The following is a 14,242-nucleotide window of genomic DNA, read 5'->3' on the forward strand; positions in this document are numbered from 1 at the left end:
ATAAACATATGATCTCTCATAAACAGACAATCCATCTCCGTCCTAGAGGCAGGGACATGTATACAATAATCCTCGCTCTCTGAAAGGTCAGTTAAGAGTAAAAGTAATATAACTTTGTTATTTGTTACTAGACTAATTAAAATAATTACCCGAAAATTAGTAACAAATATTTGTTCCCATGTCCAAATTAAAGGAAAAAACAGCCTTCCTTTTTTCATATTATAGCCCAACATGCATCCGCCTACTCAAGGCAGAATCGGGGATTTTTTTTGTGTTTTCTGCTTGGGGAACTTTAAAATAAAACAATAAAAAAACAAAACAGCAGTTGTTTGTTGTTGCTAGGACAGTAAACAATATCAATTTTTTATATCTTATTTAATAAATACTAAATAATATGACATCAAATATGAATTTATGAACTTTACGTAATTATCATGATACTGAATACTGAATAATGTCAGTGTTACTGATATCACTTATTGTACGGTTTATCTCCCTTTAAGTGGATTAAAAAGTGGGATACTAATAATGTTATCCAATCAGCTATGTGACCATAGGAGATGAGTCATAATATGGGACAACGGCGTAAACTGTTACTAATAATAGCAATGTGGAGCATGCCAAGGATTCGTAGAAAAACAACCAGGAACATAATTAGGTACACGTAACGAAACATAGACATTACAGGACAGAGCAGACCTCAAAAAGACGGGTGTTTGTCTTTAGTCAAGGTACGTATCTGTTCTAATCAATTGAAATGACATATCAGATCACTTGTTTTTTTTTTAATTTTGAAGTGTGTACGTAAAGAAAAACTTATGAGATATATAATGCTACTGCTGAAAAGTAAGTCCCGCCTGCAGACCTCATTTTTAAACAGTATATGTAGGCGTCGTCAACTCCCTTAATACTGGTATGAAAGAACTAGCATTTTCTCTAATATGTAGCTCCTTATCTATACCTCATTCTGATGAATCTTCCAAATGGGACAAAGATACAAAAAACGCGTAAAATGCTACATGTTAAGTTGTATATGTGTACATACCGTATGTTGGGGTCATATTCAAATGAATCGGGGTTCAATTCTGGAAATGAGTAATGCGAAGGGGAGGTTTCTACTTTAATTCCTGGTAAATATTAGAAAGGTCCTTTTTACATCATTATAAACACTGGGACATACATTTGATATAGAATCTTTGCTGCTTTTATTAATAGCAATGAGGGTAATATGTTGATTCCCGGGAAAAAAAGAATAATTTTACGTTCAAGTATATACATGTAGGAAGTAAAATGTCAATAGAGCTCTATAGTGTTTGAAACAGGTCTGCAGGTGTGTATTACTACTATAACAGCATTTCATCTAAATAACTGGTGTCGATAAGGTTGTTTATTGTATATTAAGTTTACGGTTTAACCTTGTGAAGGCTTTTGTCATTACTTCACACTTGCGTAAGTCAAAAATGTTTGCATATGGTGTAACTATTACGGGTTATGACTGGTGTCGACAAGAAAGCGTTAAGCGTATATAAAGTATACGGTAACATTGTGTGAAGGCTGATATTATTACGTAAGAGCAACATTACATTACAAAAAGTCTTTTTTCCACTTGTTAAAAATCCTTCATACATGTAAGTATGATAAGACAAATAAAAATAGACACAGACATGGATTTTGCCATTTCCCCAATTCACAATAACGAAAAAAATGTCACCTCAGTGGAAAACCTATGGAGCTAGTTCCAAAGGTTTGCATCTTTAACAAAATGGGGACGCAACATGGGTAAGAATAACAAATGTCCTTGACAAATACAAAGTTGTATTAGACAAGTGGGTCCCCCCCCTCCCACCCCCCACCCCATCAAATCCACTCTCTAAAAGATAGGGAAGTTATGAACTCCCGAAAACAATTACTTTTTTATAACTTTTAATAATAGAGAAAATGTGAATTTCCAGGATACAAGGAATATATGAACTTCCTAAAATACAGGAAAAAAAGCATCTCCCAAAAAATGGAAATATAAATCATTATCGTAATTCGATTTGTCTTGGGCTGTTGTTCCAGACTTGATATTAGCTTCCGGGTAATTTACAAGAAGCATTAATGCCTTGTCCTTGTAGACGCTCGCAATACGGGCGTTTAAACTTGACAAGCAGTCGTGAAATTTTCCGTCTATACACAGAAAGGTCACTACACCTTGTTACTGTGTTTTAAATATAAAGTCAATGTCTGGGTCCATAACGGGCTACTTCAGACTCCGCTTTATACATAGTTTTAGAATTAATCTCCAAATACACATTTCATAATAACAATTTGACCCTTAAAATAGGGACAAGTCTATTCAAAGGAACCGCTTATTTTTTGTTACTAGATAGATATAAAGACTAAAGATAAAAATGCGTGTATCTTAGCTTTACCAAAGTAAATGTTATGTAATGTTGGAAAGGTTCAGTTTCAATACTAAAGAGTATGGATACGTAAAAGACTCTGCTATCAGAAATAACAAAACTTATAAAGATCAATGCATCTATTTGGGGGGATAATGGTTATATCTATACATTTGATCAACCTACGATATCTACGTTATCTTTTCTGATGTTCTTTTTAAACATTTTAGATATTTTAACATATTATTGCTCCTCTAGGTATATAACAGTTCTTTTTGTTCATGCTTTAGACAAAATGTTTCTCCGTTATCCGTCTCCGTTCGCATTGTAGTTTGTATTCAGTGTAAATATCACTTTTATAGAATACAATATAATATATATTTAATAAACTAATAGTTATTTTCCTTGTTTCTCCTGTTAAACAATAACATATATTTTACTAAGCACAGTTTGAACATGTATATATTTACGTAAGTGTACATATCTAATTGTGCAAAAACACCAAATGAATGGGACATACATAATGTTAGACTTAATTCAAATAACTCATATACTTAATACATTAACATGTGAACAAATATTATAGGAACTCACAAACATGATCTTCGAGTTAATCCTATATTGTTATCTAGCGCATAAACTTTGATTATTATCTGGGATTATGTTTGCAAAAGTCAGGCAGTTCAATTTTGAAATCGAATCTATAGTCACTTTTGATTTTACTCTAAATTAATTTATATTCATAATTTCATAGTGTCTGGAAAAGTAATGGTGTTTGGAATACTCTCGATGTTTCCCGATAATTCTTTGACACATAATAGAACTGCAAGATTAAGGACTTGGAGTGGCGTGATATTTTGTACGATAAGATTTTCGTCCTGACGAAGCAACCACACAAAAACAGTGACGTTAGAAGCGATCGTAGTAGTGTGGCTGTTGCGAAATCGCCTGAGTAAACACACGTGTGTGTAACGCTGTACATAACGATAGGCTTTGTGTATAAAAGCGGGTTGGATTTAGACATAGACGGCTATTGTTCGATTAAAATATTGTGTCGATATACATAGTGTGTACTGTAGGCTCAGCATGAAGTGGCGTGCCATATATCTGTCACGTTGTATCTATACTTATTTACTTCAACATTTCCGAAGTTCGTTTGACATTCAATTTTGATAAAACTGTACATCCTGTAAGGAAATTATCTATTTTCATTTGTGGCTCAGTTATTGAGTGACCATTTCAATACAATGAAAATGTAATACTTTGACGTCAATCCCTTGGACACATTGTTAAATTGTTTCCGTTTTTAAACAACTTCTTCTAAATAACCAAAAGGCCTAGGGTGATGATATCTGGCAAGTAGCATGCAAGGATGATGGGCTACAGAGGTTTGTTTAAATAAATGACATTAAATTATATACAGGGTCACAGGGGCCAAATAAGTTTAAAACCTTTAAGCTGCATCCCTGAACAACAATGAGGCCCATAGTGATGGTATTTGGCCAGTAATATGAAGGGCTACTAAGTTTGTTAAAATAAACGACCTTGACTTATATTCAAGGTCACAGGGGTCAAATATGTTTAAAAAGTGTTCACGACTTCTTCTGAATATTATTATCTGTTAAGATGTCCATACAGGTATTACAATAATTCAGTAGATATGTACATACTATAATTAATGTTATTAATTCTACCGTCGCTTCATCTGAACTTGAATGTGAAAACCTACGTAGTGAATAGAAAGTAACGTTCTGATTGGACATTACGTCAAGTGATATCTTCACATGGGAAATTAAAACATTTCGTATATCTTAACTGCAGTGAAGACACATTTTTTCCATTTGATACTTCCTGGTTTTTCGTTGGTAAAATGTTATTAATGTTGATAATGTAAGAGCTAAATGATTTTTTTTGTAGATCGTTTGAGGCCTCAATTTCCCTGAATGCTTTCAGGCATGGGGAAGCGCCGGAAAAGGAGAAAGTGTTTACTGGTCACCCGCTTACGGGTTTAAAAAACCCCACCTACATCCATTACTTGTGGACGAAGCGTAAATATAAGGTTTGTTAAACTATAATAATTATTTATTTTCTTATTGTTGGATTTTACAGTGTGTATAGGCATCACACGTCATGTCATAATGTTGGCAGTCACAAAATATGTTGATCAGGAGTAGTTTAACAGAGAAAATACGTTAATACCGAGTTAGAATTAAATGAAAACTGACGTTGTGTCTGTTTTCGCTGTTAGTCTTTTGAAAATATGGTAAAACAACTAGACAATCATTCGATCTAGAGTTCCTATATTAAACAGACCCTAGGGAGTCGTACAGGTATGGTAACTTGTATGTGAAGCTACATTTGTAGGGAAGGAATGGTATAGTAAACAAGAAAGTTGGAAACGTAAAATAAAACCACATGTTAAAAGAGCTTTCCCATTATCTAAATTTAATGAATCATGATTAGTATTTTTATCTGATAGCCAGAATCTGATAGCCTTGAAATGTGTTATATTTTCATGATTTGCAAAAACGTATCATCTTTTTTGTTATATGTTAAAAACTTGTATGTAGTGGGGGCTGTTAATTACATCTAGATCATTACTCAGGTAATTACAATGCTGGCAGTAACGTTGTTTCTGGTTCGAACAATTGTTGATCCTTATAACACTGACTTTAAAATTGATAACGGTAATATTTTGGAAAGTATTTTTACCAGTGGTAGACAAAACTAATTCAGCAAACATTGGTCTTTTCGGAAGATAATTAGTATGTAGATATAGTTGTGGGATTTCACAACGTTACGTGATGTGCTGTCTGCGCATGGTGTGGGCACGGTGTTGTACCATGCACAACTATTCAACAATAGCATGCGCATAACTGTGCGACACATGTCGTGGTTGGTATATATTAAGGAATGGTCTGTGAATAAATTGATTTCGTATTCAAACTTACATCTTTCCTGATTTGAGTATGTTCCCATACATCAGCCAGATTTACATGGCTATCTATTTACCTAGCAACAATTTTGATGGACACATCACGTACCAAAATTGTTTTGAAACGACCTGAATCGACGCGTGGCTATAGATATGGTCATACACACGAACTTTACACGAAGATAGAATATAAACAAAGCAGTCTTACCTGTTACCATTTACCTGCCAATTACCAGGTAACGGTTACATTTTTTGTATCGCTATTCAATTGTGAAGTAGGTGTAAAAGTAGGTGTCCATAAGAAGCGTAACAGACACAATTAGCGCAGGTAAGGTCGAATTGTGTTTTAATACCATTCAAATCATTGATGAACTCCAATCGACGATCAACTCCATACAATTGATTACGTACGTGTACTACATGTAGTACGGTACCCGAAAGAAAGTACAAACCCATTGTTGACAGTTTTACAGTCTTTGTCATAACGTGTAGCATGCATTTAAAATTACAAAGAGTGAAAAATATACCAATTGGATATTAAATAATACGTATACTATATACCTTATTTTACTCGAGCCTTCCAGTTTCTACCCCCGTTAACTTACCATATCGAACACATCTGCGCATTTTATCGCACAATGGTACGATACATTATTATATTTGACAGTTATGCGCACTAAAAGCGCACGATGTATTCACGATGTGCGCACGGTCATTTTGGTGCGTTGTGTTATTTTGTTTCAATTTCAACAAATTTTATTTATAATCATGATCAATTGGATTGAACATCAGTGTTAAAGCCTATATTAAGTTCTTTCCATATTACAATGCATTTTATTCAAATAATATCCGGTAGAAATATAAATTAAGTAATATACATTTACAGTAAGATTAAGTTTATCATATATTTTGACATTTGACTTATTATACTTTTTTTGTAATTTGATTTAAAATTTTGCAATGATATAACAGTTTGATACATGCTGATATATACAAATTCAGCTGAGGGATGAGTGCCGAATCAACCCCAGACTGTAAAGTCCATAGGTTCTTCAACCTATAGTCTTCCACTCAGGAATTGATTGCACACATAGCTCCCATGTAAAAAGTGTATGTTATTTTTTCAATGTTTACGCTAAACGAAATCCAAACAATATAAGGGAAATGAGGTTTTATAAGTATATCAATTAACTATGCTTCTCACAAGTCATCAGTGTTCATCAAGGTGCACTGTTCCGCATTATACATTATCATATTCAATACCAGTGCATGTTAACATACCAATTGACATCTACAATTATTGAAATACAACTTCATTATTATTGGTCATTACATGTGTATGCACATGTACATGTACCTTATCGGCATATACGCATGAGTAGTCCCATATGAGGTTAATTAGTTGAAAAATATTACTCTGACAGCAAGGTATATACCATATAGTACAAATCCTCTCACTTGTGGTGCGTATGTATATAACACTTGTAATATATTGTTGGTAACCTGTTGTCATACTTGACTTTCTATAAGTATTGATGACGACCTTGACCTTGACCTTATGAAAAGGTCAAATTCTATGTAGGGATTAACTCTCTAGATTGGTGACAATATATACATGTAGTGTAGGCCAATAAATAGTGGCAGTGACCTTGACCTTGACCACAGATATTTGAAGCTTGAGCACTTTCGAGGTATTTTTATACATACAGATTAAATGTGGTAATGTCGAAGTCCTTGCAGGGATGAAGTTACTAGAGTTGTGATACAACTGTGGTCTAGTGTGGATATATACATATGAATGAAACACTGCATCACCAGTGGATCATGCTATTCATTTATACCTATGTACATGCTCCTATATGTATGTATATGTTTGCATACATATACCACAGTGATACGAACAAATATAATTATACAATTATTATTTTCAATATAATTGTAATTATTGATAATGTGTGTATACAAGGCATTTCACTATTATTAATTAAGTAATCATGTCAGACGTTTTGTGTTTTTAATGAATTTTGTTACATTATCAAGGATATTTTTATTTATATCATCTGCAAACTCATTTGACCCATTTGATAATATATTGATATTAAAGTGATATTGATAATGAAGTGATTCTCTGAGTATTTCTCTCTGCGCGTTGTAAGCTGGGCATATAGAGAAATGATATGATGTTCCAAATCCATATCCACATCTACAAGTTGGGGAATCTTTTAAATGATCCTTATATAGGTCATTTCTTAATTGGCACAGTATTATTAGATCACCTGGTCCAAAGTACCGTGTCGTCCGTCCGTCGTCCGTACGTCAACAATTTCTTCAAACCATTTCTTCTTCTAAACCACTGATTGGAAAATGACTAAATTTGACTGGAAGCATCCCTAAGTAGTGTAAATTCAACAGTGTACAAATGGTTGGGCTGACCCCCATGGGGCTGAGGGGCGAGGCGAAAAGAGGGCAATTTGGCTATATTGCTTTTAGCGACTTCTTCTCTGGAACTAAGAGATGGATAGCAACCATATTTGACTGGAAGCATCCCTAGGTAGCGGGGAATCAAGATTGTACAAATGGTGTGGCTGACCCCCTAGGGGGTTGAGGGGTGGGGTCAAAAGGTGACAATTTGACTTTATTGCTATACACGACTTCTTCTGTAGAACTATGCACTGGATATAAATCATATTTGGTCGAAAGCATTCATGGGAAGTGGGGATTCAAAATTGTACAAAGAGTGGAGGGGTGACCCCGTCTAAGGAGTTGGGGCCAAAAATAGTTTATTACTTGGAAATGGTTGAGATCCCCACCCTATAACCATACATATAGTTGCTGAGTATAAAGAGAAGAATGCACATATGCTTCTAGGATGGCCCCGGTGTCTGGCTCCACCTTGGTTGATTTAATCCCAGGGTCATAACTTTGAAACTGTTGTAATCCCCACCCCAGAACTATATATAAAATTGTTTGGCATAAAGAGACAAATGCTGTCATGATATTGTAATTGACCCAGGGATCTGCTCCACCCTTGCAAACTTAACCCCTGGGTCATAACTTTGAAACGGTTGAGATCCCCCACCCGAAAACTATGTATACAAATGCTCGGCATAAAGAGACAAATGCTGTCATGATATTAGAATTAACCCCGGGGTCTGGCCACAACATTAGGGACCTAATTTTGTAGTCACAGCTTGGAAACAGTTGAGATCCCCACCCCATGACCTTACATAAAATTGCTGGGCATGAACATGATACAAGGTTTGGTCTTAGGGTCTGGCCCATTCCCTTGGATCTTATAAGGAGAATATTTTGCCATGATTGCTAAGATATCCAGGTGAGCGATACAGGCCCTCTGGGCCTCTTGCATTATCATGTCTATAACCATAGTTTTTAAAGAATGCAGAATTAGTATCATTGTTATTTATATCCATAGATATCAGCCTTTTAGATATTTTAAGGATGTACTCTTCTGAGGTTTCAATCACGTTCAAGTCTCGTTTTGATCTGGTGTAACGGGTTTTTGTAATATTTAACAAATTATGATCAAGTCCACTAGCAAACACGCATCTAAAAAATATGTCAAAAAACTAGATGTATGTTGTTTGAAGAACTTTTTTTACAAGAATTTAAAAAAAAAATACCAATTCGGCGGCCATTTTGAAAATGTGTATTAATGTGTATTTCTTGGGCTTCAAAAATGGCCAAAAAATCACCTTTTTGACACTAGATTGATCACTTAAGTTGTCATTGTGTCGCCATTTTTAATTATAGCAGGTTCAATTTGGCTGTACAACTTTATAATGTTTAATATGATAAAAATAATATGCAACAAACTCGAAAATTATACATTATTGATATTTTTTTTACATGTTTAGTGTAACTAAAGCACTTTTGATTTTTGACCCCGAAAAAAGGTAAAAAATAACTCAAATGATAATGGGACAAAAAGAAGCACACCGACCCCCCATTTTTGTGGATGTTTTAGAAAGAGAAACACATTTTCTTTTAATTCATTAAATATTAAAAAAAGTTTAATAGCAGAACTTTTTTTATCAAGCGTTTAATCTGCAAAAAATGGTAAAAAATGAGTATATTTTCATTAAAAAATAGGGGGTAGGGGTAACTAAAATCGGCTTTCTGAGTTAAAAGAATAAGATTAAGAAATGTTACTTCCACAATTTAAAAGAAAATAATATTTTCATCAATTCTACAAACATTCATACATATCTGATAACACAATTGGAAGAAATTGTATGAATTTGTTCTGAAAATGGTCAAACCCAAAAAATCACCTAAAATCACATGTTGTGTTAAATTGGTATCTTTGACCGACCATAGCACAAAAACGAACACACCGACATATAGTTTTTTGCATTTTCCACTATGCCATAAACTCCTTTTTCCAAAAATTCATATAAGAAAAAAAGTTTAATACAGGAAATATTTGACTTCTAAGAGGTGTACATCCTTAAGGGAAGGTGCATTTATAATTTCATTACTTAAGTCATTAAATTCACGGAACATGTAAGGAAAAAAACTGTTGAAGTAATTTTCGCTGTGGCATATTGGCGGATTGAATGATCTGAGTGTTCTCAATGGGTATCTTTGCTCATCAATAACATTTGGATTAATAATGTCATACAGATAAGAAGGGCTGTTGCTATGCAATATAAATAAGTATATATTTATGTTTTTAGCTCACCTGTCCGAAGGGCAAGTGAGCTTATGCCATGGTGCGGCGTCCTTCGTCCGTCCGTCGTCCGTCGTCCATCTTCAACTTTTTAATTTAAACAACTTCTTCTCAATAACTAAAAGGCCTAGGATGATGATATTTGGCCAGAAGCATGCTGGGATGAAGGGCTACCAAGTTTGTTCAAATAAATGACCTTCATCAATTTTCAAGGTCACAGGGGTCAAATATGCTTAACAAATTTAAACAACTTCTCCTGAATAACCAGGAGGCCTAGGGTGATGATATTTTAACCAGTAACATGCTTGGATGAAGGGCTAGTTAGTTTGTTCGAATGAATGACCTTGACTTATATTCATGGTCACAAAGGTAAAATATGGTTGAAACATTTAAAAACTTCTTCTGAATAAACAAGAGGCCTAAGGTGATGATATTTGGCCAATAACATGCTGGGATAAAGGCCTACCAAGTTTGTTCAAATGAATGACCTTGACTTATATTCAAGGTCACAGGGGTCAAATATGTTAAAAACATTTTAATAACATTTTCTGAATAACTAGGAGGCCTAGGATAATGATATTTGGCCAGTACCATGCTGGTCTGAAGGGCTAATAGGTTTGTTCAAATGAATGACCTTGACTCATATTCAAGGTCACAGGGGACAAATATGTTTAAAACCTTTAAACAACTTCTTGTGAATAATTAAAAGTGCTATGATGATGACATTTGGCCAGTAGCATACAGGGATAAAGGGTTACCAAGTATGTTTAAACGAATGACATAATTCACCCATTTTCAAGGTCACAGTGGTCAATATATATTTAAATCTTTAAATGACTTGTTCTGCATAACAAAAAGTTCCAGAGTAATGATGATTTGGCAGAAGCATGCTGGGTTGGAAGACTATCAGCTATGTTCAACTTAATGTTAAAGATCACAGGGGGTCATATGTTTAACTTTTTTGATAGGTTCTTATGAATTAAACACTGATATTCTGCATGTAACTGTATTTTAGTCCACTTTTAAGATTGCAAGTGTGAGACTAATACCAGGTGAGCGATTCAGGTCCATTAAGTCTCTTGTATTCGTCTATTTCCAAGTTTTTCCAAACCCAAGCTGATTGTATAACTTTTCATGAGATGTTCTCTTCCATAGACCTGTTAATATTCTTGCAGCCTCAATTTGTATAGATTCAAGAAGGTTTTTAGCTTGTTGTGAGCAGTTATCCCAGATAACATCAGCATATTCATGTAACGGTCTGATAAAAGCAATACAAATTGTAGTAAGAGATTTTCTATCAATTTTATGTTTTAGGTATTTAAAAACAATTATCTCTTTAAGGCTTTCTCATATATATTTTGAATATGCTTGCTTCAGGTACCATCTGAAGCTAGTGAGACTCCTAGGTGTTTATGCGAGTCAGAAGTAGTAGTTTCTGTGTCGGCAAACTGAAGTGGCGGGTGTATACTATTTATCTTTCTTGTAAATATAACTAATTTAGTTTTTAAAGGATTACATTTTTCATCCCATCTTTGGGCCCACATATTGATATTTTCCGAGTCTTCATTTAAAAGATCAGCAGTAACAAACTTGTTGTTATCATCAATAATATTAAATAGTGATGTATCATCAGCGAAAAGTTTTATGTAATTATTTATATTATTTGAAATATCATTGATGTAAATTAAAAATAAAAATGGTCCCAGAACTGACCCTTGTGGTATGCCAGCTTTGACTGAACTAAATGTAGAGAAATGGCCTTCAGTCGTGACCCGGTGCTTTCTACCTGTTATACCACATTTTTGGCATGGTGCGTCGCCCGCCGTCGTCCGTCGTCTGTCCGTCGTTCGTCGTTCGTCGTCCTTCGTCAACTTTTGAGCTCACCTGGCCCGAAGGGTCAAGTGAGCTTATGCCGTGGTGCGGCGTCCGTTGTCCGGCGTCAATAATTTACTTTAAACAACTTCTTCTCAATAACGGAAAGGCCAAGGGTACTGATATTGGGCCCGAAGGAAGATGGGATAAAGGACTGCCAAGTTTGTTCAAATAAATTACCTTGATCCACTTTCAAGGTCACAGGAGTCAAACGTCCTAATATCTTCAAACGACTTCTTCTCAATAACCAAAAGGCCCAGGGTACAGACATTGGGCCTGTAGCATGCAGGGATGAAGGGATACTAAGTTTGTTCAAATGAGTGACCTTGACCCACTTTCAAGGTCACATGGTTCAAATGTCTTAAAATCTTTTAAAAACTACTCTTTTTCTCAATAACCAAAAGGCCCAGGGTACAGATAATGGTCCTGTAGCATGCTGGGATGAAGGACTATCAAGTTTGTTCAAAGGAATTACCTTTATCCACTTTCATGGGTTCTTATGATTCAAGCATTGATATTCTGCCTGTAGCTGTATTAAGACCACTTTTAAGATTACATGTGTTAGATTAATACAAGGCGAGTGATGCAATCCCTTCTCCCCCCCTCTCTTCCAAACTCATGAATCATGGGCCATACTAACGATCACCACTTTCTACTAAGAAGTAACAAAATAGTACCAGAATAAATAACCTTAACACAATAAAATACAAGCTCTTTTCAGAGTAACGTCCGTGTGCTAATTTTAGCAACATGCACAAGCGGTCCAAATGAACACACAGATGGTCACAATATTTTGATCCTAAACTAAAAAATGAACAATGTACCAAAATCTTTTGAAATCCTGGTATTGGTCTTAATTAATACAATCCAGACCAAACGTACGTGTAGCTGTTGACCGTAATGTGTTTCAGAACAGGTCAGGTAGAAAAAAGGAATTGTAGGCTATTGAGGGGCTGGGTCAAAAAGGGTTATTTAGCTATACTGCTTTAAGCGACTTCTTCTCTGGAACTAAGTGATGAATATCAACCATATTTGACTGAAAGCATCGCTAGGTGGTGGAGATTCAAAATTATACAAATGGTGGGGCTGACCCCCTGGGCTAAGGGGTGGGGCCAAAAAAGGTGTATTACTTGGAAATGGTTGAGATCCCCACCGTATAACCATATAAACAATTGCTGAGTATCAAGAGAAGAATGCACATTTGCTTCCAGGATGGCCCTAGGTCCGGCCCCACCCTATGAGACATAGTCCCACGGTCATAACTTTGAAACGGTTGAGATCCCCACCTCAAAACTATATATACATAAAGAGACGAATATGGTCATGATATTAGAATAGACCCTGGGGTCTGACCAAACCCCTAGGGACATAGTTTCTTAGTCATAGCTTGGAAACAGTTGAGATACCCACCCTATAACCATATACACAATTGCCGAGTATAAAGAAAGGAATGCACAAATGCTTCCAGGATGGCCTTTGGGTCTGCCCCACCCTTGGAGACTTAACTCCTTGGTCATAACTTCGAAATGGTTAAGATCCCCACCCATACTTTATATACAGTTGTTAGGCATAAAGAGACGAATGCAGTCATGATATTAGAATTGACCCCAGGGTCTGCCCTACCCTGCAGACTTAATCCTTGGATCATAACTTTGAAACGGTTGAGATCCTCACCCCAAAACTATACATACAAAAGCTGGGCAAAAAGAGACGAATGCAGTAATGATATTAGAATTGATCATGGGGTTTGGCCACAACCCTAGGGACCTAGTTTCTGAGTCGCACCTTGGAAACAGTTGAGATCCCCACCCCATAACCATACATTACATTGCTGGGCATGAAAAATCTAATTCAGATATGCTACAAGGATTGGCCTTGGGGTCTGGCATATTCCCTTGCCCTTGACTCTCATTTGGAAGGCCTCTTGTAACAAAAGCATAGTACCATTTATATTTAAGGAGATATGGCTGTTTTAAAAAAGGTAAAACAATGACTTTATAGGTCATGTCGGCCATATTGAATTTTTGATGAAGTTGAAAATACTTCAATGGCATCCCCAGACCATGACCTACAACATGTCAAAATATCAAGGATATACCTGCTGCCATTTAGGAGAAAATACTGATACAAGATTTGTGCAGAATAATTACAATTAGTTTATATAATAATAATAATTTTTATGTCAATGACCGTAGCGACAAAACAACGACTGATCTGAGTACATGTTGACTAAATTAGATGATCTGACCACACGGGCTTTTTGAACAATGTTTACTTGCCGAAATATACACAATTGAAGTTCCGATCGAATCCGCCTTGCTATTTCCAGTCGCCATTTTGTAAACAGGACCTAATCTCGAG

General features: G+C 35.4%; 1 protein-coding gene across 1 annotated transcript in view; it reads left to right on the forward strand.

Moving 5' to 3' along the window:
* The first annotated feature begins 562 nt into the window (after window positions 1–562).
* The window catches only part of LOC110455176, a 30,447-nt gene continuing 16,767 nt past the window's right edge, over window positions 563–14,242 (forward strand). Inside the window, exons 1-2 of the mRNA XM_021505152.1 lie at window positions 563–731; window positions 4,302–4,443. The gene's annotated coding sequence lies outside the window, so the exon portion shown is untranslated. The remainder of the gene's footprint in view (window positions 732–4,301; window positions 4,444–14,242) is intronic.

The sequence above is a fragment of the Mizuhopecten yessoensis genome, unplaced genomic scaffold (assembly GCF_002113885.1).
Source record: "Mizuhopecten yessoensis strain PY_sf001 unplaced genomic scaffold, ASM211388v2 scaffold8149, whole genome shotgun sequence".
Classification (NCBI taxonomy): Eukaryota; Metazoa; Mollusca; class Bivalvia; order Pectinida; family Pectinidae; genus Mizuhopecten; species Mizuhopecten yessoensis.